Source organism: Macaca mulatta, chromosome 8 (assembly GCF_049350105.2).
Source record: "Macaca mulatta isolate MMU2019108-1 chromosome 8, T2T-MMU8v2.0, whole genome shotgun sequence".
NCBI classification, from domain to species: domain Eukaryota; kingdom Metazoa; phylum Chordata; class Mammalia; order Primates; family Cercopithecidae; genus Macaca; species Macaca mulatta.
Genome location: NC_133413.1, coordinates 81,652,508 through 81,678,021, shown reverse-complemented (window position 1 = coordinate 81,678,021; position 25,514 = coordinate 81,652,508).

Genomic DNA, 25,514 nt, shown 5'->3' with positions numbered 1-25,514 from the left:
CGTAACTACATGAAGATTCAAATGTTGAAGAACAAATGGCACAGAGATGAGGATGCATTTAAATATGAGCCTATGTTTATTCTATTTCACTTTTCTGCAGCTCTAAGACATGTTCCTCACCAGCCAGTCTTGTATCACCCCATTGAGAAAAACACATTTTAAACCATCAGAGTGATGACTTTTGGATAATGTACTTTTCTGGATATTTGCCAAGAATTTGAGATGTAAGAAATAAACATTCATCTTCAGTTTTTGATAGAATTGGATTGGGGCCAACAAACTATAGCCCAAGTCAAGTGTCTTCAGTGATGCTGCACCAATGATGTCATGATTGGAGCCAAGATTAGGAGACCTCCCAGGATCTCAGTTGTTACACTCACTAATTCCTTAGTTAATCTTACTGCTTTTTTCCCACTCTCTGCCAATTGATGAAAAATCAGAATATTGCCTAGACTAATGGGAATGTGGTAATATCTGGCTCTGTAGATGGAGAGTGGAAGAAAGGGAGGCTTAATCTCCATGATCTTCTAGTCCCTTGCTGCAGGTGGGCAAAGTCAAACAGAGGTACTGACTGTCCCAGACTGACCCTAGTTGGCTGCATCCTGAAAGGTCCACTGTAGCTAGGCCCAGCTCTGCAAATGCAACACTCTAATCTTGCTTGTTTTTTTAACTGAGCCAGAATGATCAGCTTTTATAGACTGACATTGGCCAAATACCCACAAAACTGACTTAAAATACCAATTTATTAATTTACAGTGATAAATGTAACTCCCAAAGTCTCAGAGTGGCTCTTGAGCATGACCAGATCATTCTTTCCTCTGGAGAAAATGTTATGTGGTAATCTAAATTATATTTAAAGGGCAGCTTGGTGAGTTCAGCGTCACACAATGCTAATAGGATGTACTACCCAACTCCATTTCCAGGAACAATTCTTAGAGAGGATAGGTGGGAATGTTATTTGCTCAGTGCTGACACTGTGGTAAATTAGCCCCCTGGTGTTTTTCTAGAATTGAGATATATCGTCACACCCCTTAATGATAAGGCAATAACATTTTAAATATGTATTCAACATGTATTGAATAGAAAACAGCATTCTTTTCCTGAAAAAAAACAAAGTACTACAAAATACCCTAATGACTTTAACAGGACTTAGGGAGAATGTCCAGGGCCTTTGACTGAATTTGGGAGACATCCTGCATCTTCTCTATGACAACTGGAAAATACAATTGCTTCTTGGGCAACACACAAATTAGACTCCACCTAGAAGGAGTCTGGTGGATGAGCAGATGACATGGACACGCAGATGACAGTTCTGTGGATGAACAAACGACATGCTCATTCATAGTGTGCTCTCTTCTTGTATTCACCTTCAGAAAGTGACATATTCTGACCTTGCTCCCCAATGTGGAACTGTGCACTGCTATGCCTGACTGCTGTGTGCCATTTTGCCACGATACTAGCCAAGAGTAGAGGCAAGATGCTCTGTAGCCACAAATGCTCCTTGTGCTGATGGAACATCTTTCCCAACAGAATAATTTTGGTTCAATAATAAAATGAAGGGGGTTCTAGAGGATCTTTCATGGCCAGCAAGATAGAAGAGGTGTTTTAACCCAGTATCTACTCAAGAAGTGGCATAAAAGGAGTTGAGACAATTTGCCAACCTATTCAGGATAATAAGTAAGATTTTCATTCAAGGAATAACTTACTAAAGTCAAATGTATAATTGTGGAAATCCTCTCAGTTTCCCCATCTCCTTTCCCAATATCTAAAAGATATGGAGAAATAAATTATTTTTTATTAATAATAATAAATTATTTTTTATTTTTGTCCCTGAGTGAATAAATTTGTTCATGGGAAATTTCTTCTATTCAACAATGATAGCAATAACTGATAGTTACAGAGCACTTGGTATTTTTTCTCAGATATTGCACCAAGAGCTAGAAGAAATCTTCACAACTATTTCATGAGTTAAGTACTGTGACTGGCTGTAGCAGGCATTAGGGTGAGAAAATTGGGCAAGCTGCTTAACTTCTATGGGCCTCAAGTTCACACAGCTTGTAAGTGCAGCGCTATTGCTTAAGCCCAGGGCATATGACCATAGATCCTGCCTTCTTAATTACTAAGATATGCCTCCTCAAAATTTCAAACTATAACTACTTGTGTAATTTGGCCTAACCCATTATGGCCATTAATATTGCCTCCATAAACTTGATTACTATGCTGAAGTTTTTTATTCCTTTTTCCTTCATGAAAAATAAGGCAAATGTAAAATTAGAACAACCTCCTGTTCTGTTTCTCAGTGAATGACTTTATTATCATCTCAGCCAATATTGAAATCCCCATTCCAAAAAAAAAAATAAGATCTCCACCACCCACATTACCTTCATTGTTAATATTTATAACATGTGGTGAAAGAGTTTAGAAATAAACTTCATTGTTCCAACAAAAATTTAAAATCTTCCAAATTGGCTAAGGGGCTCTACTTCCATAAGGTCTACTCCTTAAATGTAGGCCTCTTGCCAGAGTGTCTAACAAAGTGAGTCTCAAAATTTGAAAGTTATCGGACCATCTTTTGGCAGGTTAAAGAGAGTTCCAAGTGTCAAATGCACTCCTAGAACTGCAACTCCAAAAAATAGAATTCCTTCACATTTGTATATTAGAATTTAACCAGATGTTCATTATTAGGAAAAAGAGCCAAGTTAACTAAGCAGGGACCTATTCATACTCTACTATGAAAATTACTGAGTTTAATATAATTCAGAGGAACTCAAACAATTACTTTTAGAGATATTTAGCAATAATCCTCCAATATTAGCATTTAACGTTTGTGAAGATGGGTCCCCAAACTTTGTTTTTCAGTTAAAACAGCAAGGAAAGAGTATTTTTTTTTTGACTTCTCAATTTTTCTAAGATGTTTCATGACAGTGAAAATGCATCACTTTCGGGGAGGATTAATCAGTGTTCAATCACGGTATCACTGTAGGAAGTAGTAATCAGTTAGTAGAAGCCTTTTCTGCTTTTATTTCTCTTAGGTTTTCAAAGGAGAACATCAAAGAGGGTTCTGTTTCAGGCATAATGGTCCCTTCTTTTTCTCATTAATCTCTTGATGCCCAGAAGCCCAAGAAACATAGACATTCTTCTTCTCTCCAATCTTCCAAAACCACATACAAGGGGATGAAGCTGTTCTGCAACATAATCTCACAAGACAATTGATGGTATCATATTGATTCCCTTTCGCTCAATGTTTATGTATTCCCTCTTGTTCACCCATCTTCCTATCTCACTAAATTTGTATATATCCTCGTATTTTCAACCAGTGAAGCTATACTTCAAATACCTTCCATCTGTTTCAACTTTAATCTTGGAGGGAGACACAGTACCTTTAGAACAGACAAAAAGGAAGGGGGTACATATAACTATTTCACATAAATAATCCCAATATATTGGTGTAATAGATGTAATCCCAAACATTTACCTAATTAGTATATTAAAGTTTAAAAAACTGTTCTCTGAATTTTCAATCTTTGTTTCTTCTTTCCTATTTGTTAGGCTGAAATGTTATTAAGGTTATCCTTGAAGTCTAGAGAAAAAATATTTTATCTTCTTCTTGTATTGTTCAGACTAGAAAGGAAGTCAAATACTTCAGCTCACCCAAATATAGCATTAATTCCTGCTGAGGAAAGTCTGTTTGAGAAACATCCCCAGCTGGACACTCTTATGTAATAATTTGTCTAGTCAGTTTCTTGGTAAACTAAATGTTTCAACTTTAGCAACACCTATGCAGAGTTGCTTAATTTAGATCTTTTGAATCCTCCCACCAAAAAATAATAAAGAATCCAAGCAGTATGACTTAACCCTTTAGTTCAATTGAACAAACATTTATTAAGTATAAGGATATGGGCACTTATGTCACTAGATGCAATAATGAACTGTTTCCTAAAATCCCCCTGGGACCTTACAGAGCAGCAGCTGCCACTAAAATGGCACCAGTAGCTCATGAGTAATGGAGATGGCACCTTAATACAGATCTGGGGGCATCGACAGGCTTAGCACAGTCATCGAGGCCATTTAGAGCAATGGTGCTTTCAGAGACACAGACCAGGCTGCTACCCTTAGTGTCAGCAGAGAAAAACAGGCATCACCTCGGAGCAGAGATGTTATCAGAGTGAAAATTTAAAAACAGCCAGTGCTACATGGTGGCCAAAAGGACTGGTTCCCAGATGATGCATTCTAGACACTCATTAGAGAAATTATGTGGGAAGAACATGAGGACACTGAAGTTCCCACAAAATAGGTGAAGATACAGCCAAAAATACTATTTTGAAATTGTAATTGTGATCCATTTCTTTTTTTACCTTCTGACTGGTATGGACTGGGAAATACACTGACCCTTTGTTTTAGTTATCTATTGCTGCATGAAAGCCTCCCTGATATTTACTGGCTGAAAGCACCAACCGTACTGTTAATTTTTGTGATTTTTTTGTTTTGATTGGGCTTAGCTGCGTGGTACTTCTGCTCCATGTGATGCTGACTGGGGCTGTAGTTATCTGGGGTTCAGCTGGGCTGGAATGTCCAAGATGGTTCACTTTCATGCCTGACAATTGATATTGGCTTTTGGCCAGGAACTTAGCTGAGACTGTTGAACAAAATGCCTGAAAAGAAGTTCTCCATGTGATTCGTGCGCTCATTAGCTTGGCCGCTGGGTTTCAAGAGGAAGCAACCTCAGAACTAGTGTTCCAAGAGAGGAGAAGCATATGCAGCCAGTCTTCTCAAAGGCTTAGGCCAAAAACTGACACAGCGTCACTTCCCTGTGTTCTACTAATCAAAGCAGTCACCAGCTCCGTCCAGGTTCAAAGGAGTGGAGAAACAGACTTTACCTGTGAATTTGTGGCCATCTTTCAACTGAATAACCTCTGTCCTTTGACTGGTTTCAAGGAAAGCTAAAACAGCCAACAGAGGAAGGTATTATTACCACAAACAACTCAGATGGGACTAGGATAAGGGAGTAGGTGTCAATCAGAAATATCCTGGTTATGGTTGCCCTAGACTTCTTTTACATGTCTTAAACTCCATTTTTCAGATTCAGTCTGAACTGCTGCATTTATATGATCTTCTCCATTTCCTAACATTACACCGATGAATGGAAAACACTTCTGTCTGGTCAGGAAACCACAATTCTTTTTTATCTGTTTCACTTTGCACTTGATGTTTTATGCTCCCCAGTGTTAATAGGAGAGGAACTAGGGCCTGTGCGGCCTTCTGAAGAATCATTGGCTTCACATCAGATTCACCTGGGGTTTTAGAATCTCTACTCGCAGGCTCTACTCCAGATCCAATGACTCAGTATGTCTGAGGGCATGCCTGTGCGCACACACAAAACTCTCCAAGTGATTCAGATATGCACCATTCTGTTGGAACCACTCTTACAATGGTAATTGTTTAGAAGTTAATTTAGGGTTTTTAAATTCTTTGAAAGATGGCCATCATGAACAACTCATATATACGGAAGGTAATTTTCCCTATAATAGATCTATTTGCACAGTTTCCTAGATCTTACCTATACCTTTGTGATTAAAGTTAAACATAACCCCTTCCAAATGATTTGTCTTTGCCACAATCTCTTTTAAGTACCATTGGACTAATTGTGATGAAAAACTGAGGCACAGTCAAGGCTGGCTGTGTGAAGCTGAGACAGGGTTACTGATTCCTTTGCATGGCGGACAGGTGCTCTTCAGAGTCCCAGCCCATTCAGAACAGTTACACATGACATAATCAGCCTGCCATGGGGCCTGTATGCAAGTATGAAAACTCTGGAACCAGCATCACAGTGCACAATCTGCGGAATGACCACCTACAGGGCGGCTGAACCCAGGTACTGCGCCTTTGGAGTGGTGAAGCAGCCATGAAGCAAGCACCCAGCCAGCACTATGCATGCCAGCAGAAAGGAGAGAAATGCCCAGGAGACATGGCAAATCCTCCTTCCTATAAAGACTATCTGCATGCCTGCTTGAATACTGACTGCCTGGAGCAAGGAATGCTGAGTTGTTGGCAGAATCATGCCTCCTAGGGGCTAATGTGAGCATAATCTTTCTATGCCTCAGTTACCCCTGGAGGAAAATAATATCAGAGTCCTGGATTCCTCCTGGGAGTGCTGTGAAGAGTAATGAGATAGTGTCTATGAAGTGCCCTGAGGAGAGTTCCTCAGAGAACCCTATAAAGACAAGGTACATCATTAACACCCATGCAGCAGGCCCACTGTCGGGGATTTCAAAGCCTCACCCCAACTCAGTTGAAGGACAGTGCAACTAAGACAGCCTTTCTAACTATACATGTCTAAGTCTAAACAGCAGGCTCACTCTAACTGCTGACACATTAAGAAAAAACAACACAATAACAACAATCATTGAACTGATCATTGGATGCTGCATTCATTGGGCAATCTCTGTTTTCTTTAATAGAAAGGCAGTAGCCCCGCAAGCTTTCTTCCCTGGGCTGACAGCCATTTCTATAAAGCCATGTGTTTTTTCAGAGCAGCCTATGGTGACACAGCAACCCAGACATATGGTGTCATTATTCAGCCGACACAAATTTGACACTTAAGTGAATTTATTATATTTTGCTTTGCTCCTGGTGCCTGAAAGGCTTTGCCACTGTCTCTTCATAGAGCTTGTCACAGATGTTGATGTATTTTCCTCCTCCACGGCCAGGTTTTACTGTGGAAACTGATACAACTTCACGATAGAATTTCTAGATGAATTATTCACGCATTGCATGCTTTCTGCACACAGGGGCTTGGAAGAAATCCATACTATTCAATAAATGGTCTTTCTAATCCTCTTTAACAGAGCATTCTCTCCTGGTTTAAACTGTTTCTATTATCGCCTTTGTAATCATAATGTTTTGGATAAAGTATTTCATAGTTGATAGCTTGGTTAAAACATTTACAATATTTCACATTAATGTGCAACAAAATTGCCCAGGCACTGGGATGAAACTGATCCATTCTAGCAACAATAAACCATATGGACCAAATTCTCATCAGCTCAACTTTTGCTCACTTACACACACACATACACACACACACACACACCCCACCACCACCACCACCACCACCAGCAACAACAACAAACCGTGAAAACTTGAAGTCAATTCTACTTCCAGTGATTTATAGAACAATTCCTGAAATATCTCAATATTTGTTGTTTTCGACACAAGAGGCCTTTCTTAATACTATTACCATCTGTAGAGATGAGTTTTTAATTGAAAAAAATGTTCTACTTGATGGAAAAGAGTCAGATGAACTCATCACTGGCCTCTGAGAAAAGATTAATGAAACAAAAACATATCAAGCTTCTTTAATACCTGGAGAAACCATAAGGATACCTCGAGTGACATTATGGGCTATGGTATACGGGAGTGAATAACCTTAACATGACACAGTAAGCCCATTGAAGAATTAAGAAGTATAATTACAGTTTTTAAAGTATACTGACCTGTTGACCTTTAAGATTTAAGACTTTGCCTCAGGGTCATTTCTTGACCTAGTTTTTGTTTTGTTCCATTAGTTTTTTTTTTATTCCCCACTGAAATAATTTTTCACATTATTCAGTTAAATTCTAAGTGGTTGGAATGTTAACTTCTTGCCTATCATTGTCTTACTTTGTTTCATTAAATGCTTCAGAAGTACATGTTTTTAAATAAGAAATCTCTACTTTTAGAATTTGCTTTCCGTTCAAAAAGCACTGACATTCTGAATCGTTCCTAGAACAGATGGCAACAGAATTGCACAAAAGCACAAAGGAAGATGAAATTCTACCTAATGATTATTATTATTTGAACGAATTCAGGCTAAGTGCAGTAGATTTCATTTACTATGCTTTGAGGTCCATCCATGCATAACTTCCCCCATGTGTTGTCTATGGCACCACTCTTTTCCCAGCTTCTCAAAACCTCAGCATTGGAGTCATCTTTGGCTACAACTTCTCACATCCCATATCCACCCCCCAAGTTCTGACAGTTCTTTCTTGCTTTGAAACATATCTTCTATTCAAATCTCTTAGTATTCCTCTACCTTACTCTAAGCTCCTGCTGTTTTAATCCAGATAGATATCCGTGACATTTGTCCCATTTCATCTTCTAGTGTTCAGAAATTTCCCTCATTTGAGTCTTCCCCCGTATCATTACCAGGATAATCTTCCTCATATAAGATTTTATTAGATCTCCCCATTTAAGAATCCATAATAATTTTCTATTACCTACATTTATCACATGTATATGTGTATAGATGCCATACATATATATAGAAACTATGACATAGAAACTATTACTTCTTGCTTTTTACAGATGAGCCCACTAAGACACAGAGAGGTTAAATAATTTGCCCAAGGTCACACAGCCAGAGAGCAATGAAGCCATGATTCAAACTCAGCCTGTGCTTTTAACCAATATACTATGCTACCTCAATCTGGAATAACTAGCACCCACGTTTTATATATATACAAATATATATATAATTTTATTTATTTTTTGAAATGGAGTCTTGCTCTGTCGCCCAGGCTGGAGTGCAGTGGCACGATCTCAGCTCACTGCAACCTCTGCCTCCCAGGTTCATGCCATTCTCCTGCCTCAGCCTCCCCAGTAGCTGGGACTACAGGCACCCGCCACCACGCCCGGCTAATTTTTTGTATTTTTAGTAGAGACACGGTTTCACTGTGTTAACCAGGATGGTCTCGATCTCCTGACCTCGTGATCCACCCACCTCGGCCTCCCAACATGTTTTATATTTTTAAAACAGTTTTCATTTATTTCTCATTTAACCCAAGCTCTCAGTCAGATGTTGTTCATCCCTAAATTCATCTCGTTTTATATCATTTTAATAAAAGGACCCATTTAACTGGACTACTCTCCTCTGTGTATATATTTCTACCTCTTGTACCATCGCCTGTGATGTTTCTCTTGCCTGGGAGGCCCTCCCATTTCTCTCTCTGAGACATGCATCTATTGAATAATATTGTAAATATTTATCAGTGTAATATACAACCTTCTTGCAATATGTAACTCAGTTCCTCAAACAAGGCTCTTCTGACCTCACACAAGTCTCCTCCCTTCTTTATCCCCTCTCAGTGTGTGTGGACACACAACCCAACTTGCTTACACTTTCTTTGCAGAGCCTCCTTCTGACTTCCATTCTTCTCTGAAGCTTCCCCCCCATTCTCACAGGCAGGACTTGTAGGTATGTTAACAGAGCTCTGATGACAACTCAGATGGTTGGTTTATCCTTTGATTTTTACCACATTCTTCTGTGTTGGGATCACTTCACATGTCTACCGGATTATTAGTTCCTCAAAAGGCAGGTGCTGCAAAACCTCTGCCTATGTCATAACGTAGCAGGGAGTCAGGAAGTATTTTAAATACATCAACACACAGTTCCATTTTGATTTCTACTTGTTGCATAGGTGTACATATATGTGTGTGTGTGTTCAAGCATGTTTGTTTTATTTTCTACCAATATTATAAATTCAATGAAGGCAGATCTTGCTTCTATTTTCCTTGCATTTCTCATCAAATCAAGTACAATGCTATACCATCAATCCTCACTAAATGCTTGCTGTATGAATGGGTGAGTTATTAAAATTACCCCAGGAAATGAAGATCTTTGGCTTGAATTGCCAAGTGTTAAAAATGGCACCACTCAAAAATATATAGTCAACCACACATTAAAAAGTACTAAGAATAACTCAATATTTCTTGTATGGAACAGTTGCATTTTCTTCTGAGAATCCATATGTTAAAGTCTCCCTCTGTATTTCCCACATGAGCACTTAAGTCCAGAACTCACAGTGTACCTGGCTTCAAACCAAGTACATTAGTTATTTTGGAATTGCAGAATTAATAGTCATTCTCCCACTTGCAGATCTACCTCAAATAAAAATTGTATTTCATTTGGATTAAGAGTTGTAACTCATAAATTCTGCTACAGAAAGCTGCACCAACACAACTCTGTGGCACTTATCCCATTGCAGTGCTTCGGAAAAACACTAGCAACTATGATGATTCGCTTATTATAAATAAAGAGAAATCTTTTCTCTCAATGCTTAGAATCTGATATGGAATATATATTTTACTTATTCTAAGAATCAAAATTGTATGGTGATATTGTGACTTTCAGGCCAAAAGCCAGAACCATATGCAAATTCAGAAAACCATTTTGGCAATTCAAAGTTAACATCCAGATATTTTGTAATAGAGCCATGATATATCATTATCAAATGCCTCATAACTATTAAGCACAGAACCAACAATAGATCCATTAGAAGGCAATAGCAAATATGTCTTATATAAGATGTTATTTATCTTAATATTTATATTATGAAATATGCCTATTATTAATAGATTTCTATTACCTTAAAAGTAAAAAAAGAGAAGAGAGTCAACATTTCTAGGACTAAGGGAGGCTCAGCCCTAAACGCTGTGGTGTGACAATGAATTAGAAAACCACAGACTCTGAGAGACCAGCGGCTGAACAGGAGGGAGAAAGAGAGAAATGTAGTTTTTCAAGTAGTTTTATTACTTAAGTTAGGTATAAAAAGAAAAGTCAAACAGAAACAGGCCTTTTACATAGCAGTTTTAGATGAGAATCAAATAAATCATGTCATATTTATACAACATGGAGAGAACTGTTGACTTCTCATTTTTTTTTCAGTCACTCCCCCACACAGAGAATGTGTCTCCCTCACATGGAAGTTGGAAGCTCCTTCCATTCTAGAAGGCACTGACAGAGATGTGAATATGTAATATCCCAGTAATACAGTCATACTGAAAACTTGGATTTAATTTATACAGTTACCACTTGGGGGTTACCTCACATGTTGTTTAAATCAAAGCTAATGGCTTTTAGTAACTCCAAGTTAGTGCAGAGGTAGTTTGGCCATTTAAAAATAAGTGCTTCCATATACAAATGAGTAGATTTCCACATACAAAAAAATTGTCACTCACCCACATTTATTGAGCACTGATTATGCAGTAAATAGGACCTAGACAAGGTGCTGTGGGTACAGAGAAAAATGTGATCCCAACCGTGCAGGAGCTCACAGGCCCACAGGGAAAACAAAGTCAAATAACTTTTAAAATAAAGATAAGTGCCTCAAATTCAGTATGTACAGAACACAGAGAGATTGCATTTTACCTAAGGGATGAGCCTGGAAATGCTTCCTGGAAAGACTGACATTTGGTCTGAGACTTGCAGTATGAGAGGATAACTTCATTTACTACCCATGATCACTTTGGAAACCAAATAAAGTAGACACAGAAGAGGTAGTTTTAGGATATGTGCCTTAGCAGGAATTAGCTGTAAATACATATTGTGATGCAAAAAAACTATTTGATGAACCCTTTACTCTGTCTTGCACTACACTAAGGCATAGCACAGAGTGCAAATGAGGAATAAGTGATGGTCTTCAGAGTATAATTTAATTAGAAGGTAAAAATCAAACACGTGGCAGCCAAATAACAAGACAGGACACTAAAATCTTTAGCTGTTTCAAAGCCAAGTATGAATCACTTTCTGTTCTTACCCAATCTTCTTTCCCACAACTTTTCCTGTTAATGATGTGTTTGCACAAGAGACAATACCCATGCATAATTCTCATAAAGCTTTTTCATTTGTTTGTATATAAATATAACATCAAGAAAAAAAGCAATTATCCTAATAGATGGACATAGCAAGAGACCAAACTTGAGTTCATATTTCTTCATATTTGTGGTAAATCCCATGCAGTCTTGCTTCATAACAAAACAGACCTCATGTTAGAGACCATGTTCTTTCTCAGGACCAAAATGTCATCTTTATAGCTTTTATACAAAGTTACAGATGAGGAGGAGTCAAAGGAGTCAACCACAACTTGAACATACACCAAATTGAGGAACTAGATTTACAATGTAGTTACATAGCTATTCCTCCACTAAATCATATTCACTGGCTCTGAGAAAACACCATTGGTGCATTCTTCCATTTAGTGAAGCAATTTCACTTCACTGAGGAGTCAATCTCTTAAGGTCTTTTACTCCTACCCACAATGGGATGCAGCAGTTTGCGCTAACAGAAAACCATACAGGTAACTAGTTGTACAGAAACATGAATGTGGGCCTAAATCAAGACAGCCTCTACCTGCCACTCACTTCAGCAATTTGTTTGGCTCCTATGAGCCTCAATTTTGTCATCCATCAGACAGGCACAATGATACCTACTGAATCATTACAGGGTTTATAGATTAGAGAGAAGAGACAACATACATCCACTCTGAAAGCAGGTTAAGTCCCTGATTTGAAAAGCAATCTTAGGACAAAGACATGGCCACACAAAGCTGAAGTGTATGCACAGAAGGGACACTACTGCCTGAAATACTATCCACACAAAGGGGAACCTCCCTCGGCAGCCTTGAGAGTCTCGGCTACCCCTGCACCGCCCTTTCAGACTTGGGCTCACATCAGCTGTTGGGAAGAAATGATATTAATAATCTACGCACTTCCATTTAACGAAATGCTAAGGTTCCCTAACATTTAATAGCCTTTCCATAAGTAGTGACAATTGTATTTCTTATTACCAAATAGTGAGTTATTGGTTTTTATTTTCAGAAATATAAAGTGATTATAATATGGAACATCTACTTTGCCAGTAGCTACATGAGCTTGGAGGGGTCCATATAGGAGTACAAGTCACAGGGAACACGAGACACTGCTTCTTCTTTAGTTTCGTGCTCTTCTCTCCCTCAGGTCAAGTTCTCATCTATTGGTCTGGGGAGTCACTGACGGGTATCCTCAGTGAACTCCCAATCCATCTCCTCCCAACTCCCACGTGGCAGTCTTCCTATTTCCTTCTGCAGCTACTGGGATGCCTGATACCTACTACCATGTTTGAGGATATCCACTCTCCAAAGCCACTTCAGCTTCTCAAGCCATCCAGGCCCCAAGGCACGTGCCACATCAAAGCTTCATCTTGCCAAAATTGTCACAGTCTCAAGTGTTCATCATGTCACCCCTCCACCAGAGTTCTCTCCCACTGAAGTGGAGAGAATTCCCCTCCTGAGGGCGCTGACTTGTGACTTGGCTTGTGGTCACTGCCCCTGGAATTGTGTGCAGCACACCACCTGCTGCTAAGTTGTGTGCAAAGGCCCTGTTGCCTCCCATCCTCTTCTCCCCAGGCCACAGAAGTGCTACCTCGTTCTGTTCCCTGGTATCTTCGACATTTTACTAAGAAAGTGAAAAGGCTCTCTTCCTTGTTTCACTTTGAGTCCTCTCCACCAGGATCTGGCATAATCCCCAAGAAAAATAAGAAGGGCACATAGAAGATCGACAGGAGCACCACACACATGAACCTGCCCTTCTGCTTTCATTTAGGCCTTCATTCTGCAGCCCTTTCTCCACTTTAGGATAACTGCCTGAGGATGACTCACTCTTTCTCAGGAGGCTTCCTGGACTTCTTTCAAATAGCTCCCAGGCAAGCACGTGACAAGCTTTGCGGATGTGTTGGAATCTCAAAGAGTATATATTTTGAGTTCAAGTGGAGGCCCTTGCTATAGTCATAAGCTAAAGATTTATAACCTACAGTTTCTTGATAAATTACTTTAATATGAAACACAGTGTTGGAAATAAAAGAGTATTTTATTTTTCTAAAACTCTATTTATTCCTCCTCCCCACACCTAGAAAGTATACACACACTCACATATACATGAAAATTCAGCCATCTTCTGTTCTTGTAACCCTCAACAAAACTAAAATGTGTGATACTGACTAAGATCTTTGTCTCAGAAATCCCATTATTCTATAAATGTGTTCAGGTTACATATTTCTAGCCTACAGAATTTCTGCTTACATTTCCTTATAGACAAAGCTTTCTGTTGCTCAGCTGACAAACTATGCTGGCTGCACTTATTCATGAGATTAATAAAATCTATAGAAAAAAATTATTTAAATTTATGTCTATTTATTGTAATTATTAGCTTCAAGGATAATTTGTGACAATACGTTAAATTTTTCTTTGTATTACCCTGAAATTTGTATCTCAGAAGGCTGTTGGCAAGGCATAGGAAATGAATTCAGAATCTTGCCATGATGAGAGAATATATACTAATACTACTTTTTAAAGTATAGTAAAAACTGTTCCTGTATTAGTAACTTAAAGCATTTGCAATGTTACAAGATATTTCACTGCATGCACAAACTGAAAAAGAACTTCTAAAAGTATTTAAGAATACCCTTCAGCAATTTTAGTGGCTCTCTAAGAGTGACTTCATTAACCATTGCTTCACTCAGGTAATTTATTTTTCATGCTGCTCCAATGAATTCTCCAGTTGTCTTTAATCTTTCCCAGCATCTTCCAATTGCTCAACCCCATTCTTATCTCTGGGGCTGTTCTGTTACTCCTCCGTCAGACACAAAGCAGCACACAACTGAGCAATCGCAACAGCTGAAAGAACTACCTGGCCAGAGCACATGCAAGGCAAAAGCAGAAATCACTCTCTAGAGCAATGGGAAAGTCTCTTTTGAGGAGATTTAACATATTTTCTGTAAGCTTCAGTACACTTGGAACAGATAAAAATCTATGTGTATATCATGTGTGAGAGAAAGATTTCAAATAAATTACCCCTAGAGGCATAAGCATACATTCAGCTATAGCTTTAACAATATTTTCCAATTTGATTCATTCCCAATGAGTTTTGCTATGAATTTTAATGAATCCTTCCAACTTGCATGTTGCAGTTTCTTTTTTCACACATAGCTAATTGCCTTGGAATCAGAGAGTTAAAATTTTGTTTAATCTTATGTCATTTTTTAAATAATGCTATCTTTCAGGTCTAAAGGTTCATTTTGCTGTTAACAGATCTAACCTAGGCAAATCCAATGTCATTTATAAATTTTATGTTTTTTATATATCAACATATATTAAAGAAAAACAAAAAATATTTTTGGTATCTCGTAATTAGATGTTTTATTGTGAGACACTGATACTGAGATACAAAGAAGAATGATTTTTCAAGAAGGGAAAAAAAGCTATGAAAACAGCTTATATAATTGCCAGATTGAAGTGTCAAGAGAAGCAAAAGGTCTTAGGTTTACCATAGGCACATATAAACAACCCAGCCAACAATTCTTGTTGAAACTCTAGGTATTAATGACTCAAATATGAAATAATGCATCTTTCCTTGATGGTTGGTTTCTAGAAAATAAAAAATGTCCAGGGTCCCATAGTTCATATTTCAGGCATCACTCTTCCTAATGCACAAAGATTTTGCAAGCCTGACATGGATGTGAGGTCTTCCAGATCTGTGCTTTACCTTGTGGATGGGTATGCATGTTTTACAACATTCTTTCAAATGTCTGATCACAAAGAAGGACTTGTAATATCTCCTACTTTCAACCCAGAATTGGATATTTTCAAGCATAGCTATTCTGCCTGCCTTCCAAAACAAGGGGTGGGGCTGGTACTGATAAACTTTGGATTCTTCAATTTCCTCTGATCAGAACAGAAACAAAAGAAACCCTCTGTCTTGTTCTGCACTATTTCTTGTGATCTGATTTTCCATTCACTTGCAGAGTGTCAGGGCACTGGGGGAACAGTGAATTCTCCATGAGTGAGCCCAATTTGACTGCTTTTCTCCTGGTCATCAGTTCAATGTTCCACACCACTTACCAGTCGAGATCTGAGGAAAGCTCAGACATGAAGCCTCAACACTATGTTTCTTGCTCTAAATGGCTTCTCTGAAGTAGCTGGAAAAGTCAGGGAGACAGACACAGCTTATCAGAGTTGTTCCTCAGTCTAACAAACGGTTCAGTTGAGTGGAGCACTCTCAATGCCTACTACTTAAAAAAAGGAAAAACATCTGCTTAATCAGTGTAGTGAACACGGAGGGAAGCAATGGCATAACCACCAGGGTCTTGCATGGGGTGCACCAGGAAGCCCATGTGTCATGGCTCATGTCACGAAAGACCTTGGATTTAGACTTTGGACTTGATCCCTGAATGAGATTATCCGTACAGTCACTTTTAGTGCGGTCCACATAAAGGTGAATGTGTTAAACATACACATTTAAAACATGCTAAACATTTTAAATGTATTTAGTATTTTCAAAATATACTAAACATTTTTCTGTAGCCTTGTCTGGATGTTTATTTTAATATACTAAGAGAAAAAAATAAATACACAGCACTTACTACATTCAAAACACCATTTAAACACTTAATGTGAATGAAATCACATATTCTTTATAGCCATCCTGCAGTAGGGACTGTTACTATCCTCATCTTACACATAAGTACGCTGAGGCACAGAGAGGTTACATAATTCATCTGAGGTCACACAGCTAGTAAGTTAGCAGGGACACCCAGTTTCTAAGCCAAGCTCCAGAGTCCATACTCCAGAGTGCTATACTCTACTGCCCCCAACAGAAGTGGCTCTGAGAGGCCCTGGCAACTGTCCTTTCTCTTATGCTTTATCCTGAACCCAAGGCACATTACCCCCAGGCTCCAGGTGCTTCCTTTGGTAGATGTGGCTAGAGGTCCATGTAAGGTTAGTTAGGGACACCACTTGAACCACAGCTTGATTATTGTAGGGCTCCACTTTTTGCTTCCAGGGTAAGTTGTTCTCAAAGCATCATCTGGACAAGCAAGTTGGCCAGCACATATGACAGTCATGCTCTCTCTGGTTTCGTGGTCCCACACTCTCTCGGTGTACTCCCACTGTCCCTCCCTCCAAATGCTATGGCATCAGATATAGGCATTTATTTCTCATTGACGTATTTCCTCCTTAGAGGAGTCTCCTCCCTAGAGAAGTTGGAATCCATATCAGTTCATTTTCACATTGCTGTAAAGAAATATCGGAGACTGGGTAATTTATAAAGGAAAGAGGTTTAATTGACTCATAGTTCTGCATGACTGGGAGGCCTCAGAAAACTTACAATCATGACGGAAGGGGAAGGGGGAGCAAGGAAACTTCCTCACATGGCAGCATGGTAGAGAGAGAGAGAAAGAGGAAGGGAGAGACAGAGAGGGAGCTCCGGGGAAACTGACACTTTTAAACCATCAGATCTCATGAGAATGCCCTCACTGTTAGGAGAACAGCATGAATGAAACCACTCCCATGATCCAATCACCTCACACCAGTTCCCTCCTTCCACACGTGGGGATTACAATTCAAGATGAGATTTGGGTGGGGACACAGTCTAATCAGCCATATCAGACTCGAATCAGCATTAGTTCAATTGTTTTATCTTACTTAGGGGCATATATTATAGTGAACACACAGGAATTTTTGACTATGCTTATGATATTCTTGATCAGTACTAAGCAATCTCTGATTTATCATATATTTTAAACCAAAACAGACCATCCAAATCTAAACGTAACCTGCATTTTACTTCTTCTTCTTTCCCAAGATGTGAAAATTATAACTTATTTTTCAGAAAATTCCCCCAAATATGGGCTGACACTTGGTCTCCTTTTCCTCATTTCCACAAGATAAAATAATTTCAAGCAGAATTTTAAGGAATCATGTATGCACCAGGAACTCGGTCTTTCTTTTTGGTATCAGCTTGTTCAGAGGCATTCCCTTTGAGAAAATCTAGTGGTTCTCCTTATATCAGCAACTTCAAACCTTTTTCTTTACACAGACTATGACATTGTCATTGAATATGGTTTTGGACCACCATGTTAGCAAGTCATTTTAAACAGTTTTTAACATATCCTGTGACTGATGAGGAGTCAAACTTCATCTATCAAGCAGTATTAAAAATAGTTATTTCCAGTTGACATGTATCAACAGATTTTTTCTATGTTCAGACCATCTGACCAAGTAATTCTACTTTGGGGACTCTGTCCTAGTGAAATAAACTGAAATAACAGAAAAAGCTTTATGCACAAAGGCAGTAATCCAACCACTTAATCCTCCCCCAATACAGGAATAGTTCAAACTGTCCACTTAAATGAATATTTTATAGCTCCTAAAATATGTGATAAAAATTTCATAAATTTATATATAAATTTTATAATGTAATTTTTTCTCATTAAATGGAAAGAAAAATTATATGTACAAGGTAATCACACTTACGTAAAAATCAGGAACTCTGCAGGACAAAAATAATAATAATGATGAAACAAAATAAACTAACTCACAGAGAAAGTAATTTTGACAGTAATTTTAAAAGACTAGTGGGATTCAACCAAAAAGGAAAGAAACAAGAGTAGAAGAGCCTTTGAGCTTTCATATTCTTTTGTATAAGGTTGTACTCAAAAAATACTTATTAAATTAATGAATGATGAGGACAGGTATTCACCATTACCTACTACGTTGTGGCATACAAAATTGCTGATATTTAACCATTTCAACCAATAAAACAGCAATTTTACATGATTCAACTGAATAGAGTAAATGAGCCTCTAATACCATATGTTGCACAAGATCCCAGTGAATAATCTCTACCTTCAGCAGTCACATCCTCTTTCCCTTCCTCTCTCTCTCTCCCTTCTCCCTGTGCTGGCCAAATAATCAGCCTGAAGAAAATCTAGCTGGATATTTCACACAATTTTGCTAAAAATAAAAATAAGATCTGTCGCTCACTTTTTCTCATGTTGGTGTCATCATATAGACATACTTTAGGACTTAAACAGGAGAAATGAATAAATCCTAAGATTTCTTTGTATATAATTACATGATATCTTGGGATAATAGACACCGATGAGTCTAGTTTCCCACACCTGGCCACCTAAAGAGAAAATCACCAGACAATTTAAAAGATATAGGGCTTTTCCATTACAAAACAATCAATGATCGTTTTTCCACGTCCTGAGATCACTCCTGGTGGTCTTCCAATTTATTTCTTTTCATATATGGAGAGTGAAAATATTGAATGGAAGCTCTGTATTTTGCCAAAAGAGCACTTTTATTTTCTATTCCCTTCCCTTATCACAATCCCCTTCCCCACCCCCAGGCAACTAACTAGAAACATCATAGGTAACCATGAGGGGAGTCAACCCAGAGAGCCATGGAACAGATTCAAAAAGTTGAACGACATTTCCGGTATTGCAGGCAGTTCTTTGGCAACGCTCTACCAAAGAACATTCTTTAAAAAATAATTTACTTTTCACTTTATCTTTTTTTTAGTCCTTCTCCTACAAAGAATAAATATTTGACAGTGTCTAATCACCTTTGTAGAATGCTCTACGTACCATTTTTTTACTTTACAACAGAGTGAAAGTAATATTCACTAGAAAACATACTTAAATATTCATACAGCCATTTTGTTTTTCACTTTCAGTACAGCATTCAATAAATTACATGAGCTATGCAACACTTTATTATAAAATTGCTTTCTGTTAGGTGATTTTGCCCAACTGTAGGTTTTCTGAGCATGTTTAAAATAGGCTAGGCTAACCTATGATGTTTGGGACATTAGGTGTATTAAATGCCGTTTCGACTTTTCAGCTTATGATAGGTTTAGGTTTATTGGGATGTAACCCCATTATAAGTTGAGAAGCATCTTTGTATAAATAATAAAATAAATACGTAACCCTGTCTAACCACCTTTGTAGAATACCTCAGCCCTTTCAGAATTTCAGAGCCCTCTCAGTCTTAGCCTGATTGTTAAAATCAGCATCCTGGGCCAGTTGCGGTGGCTCACACCTGTTATCCCAGCACTTTGGGAGGCTGAGACGAGCGGATCACTTGAGGTCAGGAGTTCAAGATGAGCCTGGCCAATGTGGTGAAACTCCGTCTCTACTAAAAATACAAAAATTAGCCAGGCATGCTAGCATGCGCCTGTAATCCCAGCAAATTGGGAGGCTGAGGCAGGATAATCTCCTGAACCGGGGAGGTGGGGGTTTCAGTGAGCCAAGGTCATGCCACTGCACTCCAGCCTGGGCAGCAGTACAAGACTCCGTCTCAAAAAAAAAAAAAAAAGGCCAGGCGCAGTGGCTCGCGCCTATAATCCCAGCACTTTGGGAAGCCAAGGCAGGCAGATCACGAGGTCAGGAGATCAAGACCATCCTGGCTAACTTGGTGAAACCCTGTCTCTACTAAAAACACAAGAAATTAGCCGGGTGTGATGGCAGGCGCCTGTAGTTCCAGCTGCTGGGAAGGCTGAGGCAGGAGAATGGCAAGAACCCAGGAGGCAGAGCTTGCAGTGGGCTGATATTGTGCCACTGCACTCCAGCCTGGGCAACAGAGTGAGACTCTGTCTCAAAAAAAAAAAAAAAAAATCATTGTCCAAAAAAGGGAGATCTGTTCATTCACTTTTTTTTTTTAATAGAGAACATGAGCTAGGACAATTATTCATAAGAACTGCTGAAGTAAAACAATTAATATGTTTCCCTCAGTTTTATAATATTTCTATAACCAAGTGACAACTATATAAAATAATTAAAGAAATCAGTTGGCCAGACACAGTGGCTCATGTCTATAATCCCAGCACCTTTGGAGGCCGTGGCGGGTGGATCACAAGGTCAAGACATCGAGACCATCCTGGCCAACATGGTGAAACCCTATCTCTACTAAAAATAAAAAAATTAGCCAAGTGTGGTGGTGCTTGCCCATAATTCCAGCTACTCAGGAGGCTGAGGCAGGAGAATCGCTTGAACCTGGAAGGTAGAGGTTGTAGTGAGCCAAGACTGTGCCACTGAACTCCAGCCTGGGTGACAGAGCGAGACTTCGTCTTGGAAGGAAGGAAGGAGGGGAGGGCGGGAGGGAGGGAGGGAAGAAGGGAGAAAGGAAGGAAGGAAGCAAGGAATCAGTTGAATTTTAGCAGGATGAGGTCTTGGAAAGTTTACAGTATATTCCGTCCTGCTTGTTACCAAGTTGACAAAGTTCAATTTGTAAGTTAGTCTGATATTGTAGCATTTTGTTAGAGGAGCTAAAAAAAATCCTTTAGAAATTATTCACTTCTAGAAAAGTACAAACTCTGTACTATATACACACCTGATTTCAGTACCTATGTAAGCAACACAATATCAATTTTTGCGTGTGAAAATAAACTGACCTAACTTTTGCCAACGTTTCGTGTACATTTTTACATTTTGGTTGTCCAAAGACAGATGTGAGTTTTAATACAGTTTACCCATATAAGGAGACAAATTGAGCTTCAAATCTATCCAGGAACTTACTTCATTCTTTTGTTATTCTGGTGGCTTTGCTTGGATTAAGACTCAAGACAAAATGAAAAGTATGCAAAGGACATTAAGATTACTGCAATCACCTGAAGATTTGTCACTGTAAAGTTACCTTATGTTCCACCTCGAAATGTTTTAATTTCATCATTCATTTTATGGCAAATAAACTCTCTAAATCTTGTCCAGTGCTCTCAATAAGGACCTTATTTAAACCTGTGAATCTTTTCTCAATTAGCAATTAGGTATCTAAAGTTGTTATTGTTAACTTGGTAATATATTTTTGGATTATAAAATCAGAGGGAAGCAGTTGGGAAAAGGACTGGAATAGGAGGCATGGTTCCTAAGAGCTAGTCTCTGCGTTTTACCATGATCATGTGCTTTACCATTATCAGGGCCTCCGAATACATAAAATGAAAATGTTTTGTTAGATAACTAACTACTAGCTTGCTTCTGTTTTTTCCTGCAGTCCTTTGACCTATTTGAACTTCAGTTTCCTAATGAATATAATGGAAATGATAACAAAATCAAATGAATTCTAAATTGACTTCCAATAATACGATTTAAATTATATTTTCAGTTGTGGGTATCATCAATGCACAGAAATTTACATGTTCTAAAAGATCTGATATGGCATGTCATGTTTTTGTTAAGATATAAAATTATAAAATTGTTAAGAATAAAATTGGAAAAAGCCACCTTCTGGAATGCATACTAAAATAAGACAAAGCAGATAAGATTCACCATCTGTCTAGTAACTCACCTTATGAGATGGTTTTCAAACATGGTGCTTCCTTGATTATCAATAACATAACTAGTGTTTAAGAAAGGTGTAAGGCCGGGCGTGGTGGCTCACGCCTATAATCTTAGCACTTCGGGAGGCCAAGGCAGGCGGATTGCTTAAGCTCAGGAGTTTGAGACCAGACCAGCCTGGGCAACATGGTGAGATCCTGTCTCTACTTATTAAAAAAAAAAAAAAAAAAAAAAAAACAGAAGTGCAATCTCATCCAACAGCTGGAGAAAATTATGAATCAGCAAAAGAGTGAACTATCTGGTGGTCTAGAAAAATCAAGATTATTATATTTACACTAGTATTCAGGGAAAAGGATGCCCCAATTTTGAAAGCTAGAGACAGATATCTAAAAAGATAAATTTGAATCCCACCAACATTTATTGGACACCTGTATACCATCCATTGTGATTGATTCTTTTATGCATTAACTCATTTAGTCCTCACAAAATCCTAAAAATATTACCCTAGTTTTACAGATGAGGCTCACAGATGTCCAAGGACTGTCCAGTTTCACCAAGCTGGAATTTATCCCCTGTTCTTTGACCCCAAATCCCAATGTTTTTGTGCTCTATTATACTGACTCTTCAGTGAATGGAGGAAAAAAAGAAGGTTTTTTTCTAACACTTCAGACTTGAAAAAAAGTAATCCATTTCCCTCTGTTAAAACTTTATGTTTTTAACAACTTAATGTATTCTTCACTATAAAAACAATTATAAATGAAACCCCTCCCCCACACATCTATATTTTTCAAACTTTTACCTAAAAATCAAAAGTCAGTAAGTGTTCACCATAATATTGTAAAATAACACAAACCAGTAATATGGTTATGAGGCCATAAAATAGAAAAGGTAATATTTTTTCTATTCATTGCTAGGTTCGTGGCTAAGACTCCTATAATGAGAGGCAGATTAACAGGAGAAAAACATATAAATGTATTTCATATAAGTTTACATGGCACAGGAGCCTTCAGAAATGAAGACCCAAAAAACAGGAAAATCTGAATATTTTATGCTTTGGTTTGATGAAGAGTGGACAGTCATGTAAAAGGATAAATAAAAGACAAAAGAGTATGATCTAATGGTAATACACTGGGAGGGGGTGCTTAGCAAGGCCTGTTTGTTCAGATTCTTCTCTGTATTCCCTTAAAGATAAGGGCATTCCTTTCCTCTGGGTATAGGAGGGATCCCTCTAGAAGGAGGATATTATGACCTACTTTAAAGTAAGGTCAGAGAGTTATTTTATGGTCTGCTTCAGGGGAGAATCGCAGGAGAAGGTCAGAGAGATCTTCCTGCTTCTGCTGTTTCTCAAATACTACGGTTCCATATTTGGGGTAGCATATGCTGAAACCCGTCAGTGCTAATAAACAATTGATTTAAATAAGGATTTAGGCAGCTAAGCACTGTTTACTGCTACTGGGCCCTTACTTGTGGCTACCCCACTGTCAAATGTCAGTCAAATGATAGATGTGAGCAATTCAGAAACTATCTGATACATGGCTCTGCTAATAGTAAGTGCTACAGCAATTATGCCACCAAATTTCTATGGTTGCAACATCAGAATGTTTGATAAATACAAGATAATTTGTATGCTTAGCCAAAGTAAGTGAAATTTATTGTGCCTGTTAACATCTTGCCTTAATACAACAACACGTAAGTTAGTTTTACAGAAATATTTGACACAGCTTGTAGACCTCTTGTTTATTGCATTCTTGGACCCCTAGAAATCAAGTAGAGAGCAATGAGGTTAGCAAACCTCCTACTTTAAAGTTAATCCATTGGTATTCTATTCAAAAGTCATCATTCTAGTTTATAAATCACTCCTGTGCATTTAATTAGCATATATTAGTTCTTCAATGTAAATGTTGATGGTTTAACAGGCTCTTTCTGGATGATTCTTTTGTTAGGCAATGACAGCAATAAAATGTTTCAATATATTCATATCAAAACCATTTAAAATATTCTATGACTCAGCAATTGCACTCCCACATATTTACTCTAAATGATAAGTAAAATAATTGAGAATAATAAAAAACTATTTACCCAACAATAAGGAATTGTTTAAAATATAATACATTACATTGTTCCATAAGTAGCTGAGAGCTGCTATGTGCTAGGTGACAAAGACTGAGTAGTAAACAAGGCAGAAATGATAAATACATTCATGAAGTTGGAAAGATAGATACTCCAGTGACTATTTCTATATCATAAACTATCCTCAAGTTTTGTAGCTTACAATAGCAACCATTTTATTATGCTTATAGATTCCTTGGGTGAGGAGTTTAAACAGAGCCTAGTGGGAATGGTTTATCTGTTCCATGATGTCTGGGACTGCAGCTGAGAAGACATGGAGGCTGGAAGTGACTCCACAGCAGGAGGCTGACATCACTTAGAGGCTCTTCCACTCATATGAGTGGGTAGGATGAATCAAAGACTAAGACTGCCAACCAGAGCACCTACACGTGGCCTCTTCCGGTAACTTGCCATCCTCCCAGCACAGCAGCCTCAGACTAATCAGATTTTTACATGACAATTCAGGACTCCAAGCATGAGTATTCCAGCAAACAGGTAGAAGTGGCATCACTGTATTAGTCTGTTCTCACACTGCTATAAGGACATACCTGAGACTGGGTAATTTAAAAAGGAAAGAGGTTTAATTGACTCGCAGCTCCACATGGCTGGGGAGGCCTCAGGAAATTACAATTATGGCAGAAGGGGAAGCAAACCTGTCTTCCTTCACATGGGGGTAGGAGAGAGAAGTGCAGGGAGAGCAGGGAAAAGCCCCTTATAATACCATCAGATCTCATGAGAACTCACTCACTATCATGAGAACAGCATGGGAGGACCACCCCCATGATCTAATCACCTTCCACAAGGTCCTTTTTTTAACAGATGGGTATTACAATTTACATTATAATTCAAGATGAGATTTGGTTGGAGACACAGAGCCAGACCATATCAATCACTTTATGACGTAGCCTCAGAAGTCACCATTTCACCATACTCTATGGGTCAAGGCAGTCAGAAGCCTACCCAAATTCAAGGAAAGAGGAATTAAAGTCTCTTCTTGATCTTAATATGTGGAGTGGCAAGGTAACACTGTGCATGAACACGGGAGGCATTGTTGTCTTCTTTGGAAAATACAACCTGACTGTCTTTGTCCATTTTGTGCTGCTATAACATAATACCTGAGGCTGGGTAATTTATAATGAAAATAACTTTATTTGGCTTACAATTCAGAATTGGGCGGCTGCATCTGATGAGGGCCTCCATATGCTGCTTCCATTCATGGCAGAAAGTGGAAGGAGAATGGACATGTACAAAGAGATCACATGGTGAGATAGGAAGCAAGAGAGAGAAACCGATGAAGTCACACTCTTTCTAATGACCTGCTCTCTTGGGAACTAATCCATTCCCATGAGAGCAACAACTCACTCACCACCTCAGGATGACATTATTCACGAGGAATCCACCTCAATGACCCAAACACCCTCCAACTATGCCCCATATCCCAACATTGCCACATTGGGGATAAAATTTCAACATGAGTTTTGATGGGGACAAACCACATCCA